This window comes from Nylanderia fulva, unplaced genomic scaffold (genome assembly GCF_048542155.1).
Source record: "Nylanderia fulva isolate GAGA-0341 unplaced genomic scaffold, ASM4854215v1 Scaffold1214, whole genome shotgun sequence".
NCBI classification, from domain to species: Eukaryota; Metazoa; Arthropoda; class Insecta; order Hymenoptera; family Formicidae; genus Nylanderia; species Nylanderia fulva.
In genome coordinates, this window is record NW_028189426.1 from 1 (window position 1) to 2,833 (window position 2,833).

Consider the following 2,833-nt stretch of genomic DNA (forward strand, 5'->3'; position numbering starts at 1 on the left):
TTCTATCCATTACCCGAGGCTTTATCGACAAGTCCCCGGGAACCCGCGGTAAAACTTTTTTATTTAAAACGCGAAATTCAAAGCAAATTTAATGAAAAAATATTCTTTTGTAAAAAGAAATACTTTTCCCAAAAAAAACCGAGGAAAAAAACATTATCGCCAAAAATCAAAATTTTCGCAAATTCGGGGCCAAAAGGCATCAAAAAAACAAAACCAACGTATAAAGAAACGCTACCAATGGAAGGGTTTTAAAAAAAAATTTAAAATTTTTAAAAAAACTGTCGCCCTTGCCAAACTAAAAAAATTACCCGCGTAAAGACCAAAAACCCCCTTTGGTTCAAGGGAACACTCCTGGCACGGGGCCTTTCGAAAAAATTTCCGAGGGACATTAGGGGCCCCGCCCCCCCGTCCACGGACAAAAAAAAATATATACTTACCATACAAAAATCTTTTAACAAAATATTCCTTGGGGCATCCCTTTTAATTGGCCCGTTTTTAAATTTTTTCTTTAAAATAAATTTTCCCTTTTTAAAAAACCTTTATTTAAAAAACGCGCCAAACCCGGGCCATGACGCTTAACCCCGCCTAGAAACAAAGCGTGGCGTTTCGTACCCCAAAGGGTCTCCCACCACTTTTAGAGCCCCTACCCCGGGGGAGTTCCCCCTCTCCGGGCCGCCGCAGGCCCGGCCCCAAAAACGAAGACCTCAAAACAGTCCCGAATTTGGGCATTCCCTCTGGGGCGACCCCAAACAGTATAGTCCCTCCAAAATTCTAACCCCAAAAGCCCAAAAATTCAAAAAATCCTAATTCAAATTCAAAAATTCTAACTCAAAAGTAAATTTCAACTCTAAATTCTAAGCAAAATCAAATTCTAATTCTAAGTTTTTCTCAATTTTGTACACTATACAAAAAAAATCAGTGTTTTCATGGGGTGAGAACTAGTGTTCATACAAAAAACTTCCATTTCCCTGAAAAATACGATAGCGTTTTAAATTTGTCATACGGGCGTTTGAAATTTTAAAAAATTCAAACTGGTTTGGGGCGGGCCACCGCTCATCACATCAGAATTAACAAATTTTCCCCCATTTGCCAAAAAAAGGAATTGGGTATGGGTCCGCCCCTATAAAACCCCCCTTATTTTGGGAATCTTTTTAGAGGGTCCTCAAATTCAAAAAATGCCTAAACCGACGCCCGGGGAAAGGAAAAATCAAATTTCGAAAACTAAACCGACTTTTTCGCGAATCCAAACGACCCAAAAATTCTCAATTCCTCGGGGTGGAATTCGGGGCCCATCCTGAATCCCAGAACATTTTCAACATTTAAAAAAAAAAAAAACGAAAAACTCCAAAACATGGAATGCATACCAAAAACTTCCAAACCCCGCGCCTGCCCCGCCCAAAAATCCCCGTGAAAACCCTCGCCCACGCACTAACCCCCAAGTACGAGCCGACCCGATCAAAAAAGGTTTCAAAAGGGGAAGTGAAAATTTATTTTAACCAAAGGGGAAAGCGCTTTTTAGCAAATTCAGAGACGGTTTAAACCACGTTGGGAAAAAAAACATTCCCAGAAAAAAAACTCCGACGCATTTTTTCCCCTTTTTTCCCTCGTCACGCGGAAGCTAAAAAAAAAGGGGGGGGCTATAAAACTAGGGTCAACAAATTGCTTCAAATATTCCCAGAGTACCTGGTGTGATCGTTCTACCGATCCGTTTGCTTGTGGTCTGTACGCTGTGGTCTTACATTGCTTGATTTTAAATTTCGGGCTACTGTCCTCATGAGGTTTTTTTAAAAAAAGGTGGGAGCCCTGGTGGGTTTGAGGATCGCTTTTGGCGCCCCCCGAATGTCCCAAATTTAAGGTGGGTTAGTAAATGCTTCTCCCTTTTGGGTTACCCGCTCCTGTTTGTCGGATTGGGGATCGCAAGGGAGGATTTGGTTGCAGGTCCGGTTTTGTTAGGATGTACGTTTTGGGTTTTTTTTCGGGGTTTTGGGAGGGGCCCCCCTTTTTCCCCATGGAACCCTTTTTTGAAGGCCAAAATCGGGGGTGTCGGTTGGGAAATCTTGGGTTTTTTGGGTTTTTTAAACCGCAAACCCAAATTTTTCCTTTAAATTTGAAAAGGGCGCGGAAATTTTTTGGAGGGAAATTTTGGACATCATTTTTTATACCGCCCCAAATGTAGCTTTTTTTAAAATTATTGTAAGTTTTGGTGATGCCCTTGTGTCCTGCAAACCGGGGAAACAATTTTTTCGGCGAAATTTTTTCCCCTTTTGGGCCCCCCCCCCGGGGGGCCTTTATTTCTTTTCGTACAAAAAAATATTTTTAGTCGTTTTCGTCTATTTTTTTTAATTAAAGGGGGTTATATATCGTTTTTCCAATCTACATTGTCAATTTTTCCCTTTCGGATCGAGATCGATTCCCAACCCCCAATTCTCGGTTTAATTTTATTAGCGAGTTTTTATTGCTTCTTTTATTATTTTTTTTCGGAAAACCCCGGGAAAAATCCTCCTCCTTTACCCGCGATTTGGGGAAAACGCGGGGGGTTTTTGGCCCTGCGCCCTTCCCCTTTTCCCCCTGCCCAAGCTGCATCTCTGGTCACGGAAAGGAGTTGGGCTACCGGCCAATATTTGGGCGCCCTTTCGATCGGTGTTCCTTGTTGCTTTAAATAAAAATGAAAAAGGTTTTATTTTTTGGGGTCGCAAAATTGCCCGGGGAAATTTATCACGGGGGGGCCTAACGGCGGCCCGGGGAATAAAAAGGACTGTTTATTTATGAATAACCTCCTCGCTACTGGAACTGGATTTGCAAATGGGTTTTGTTTTTCCGGGCTGTCCTCGCT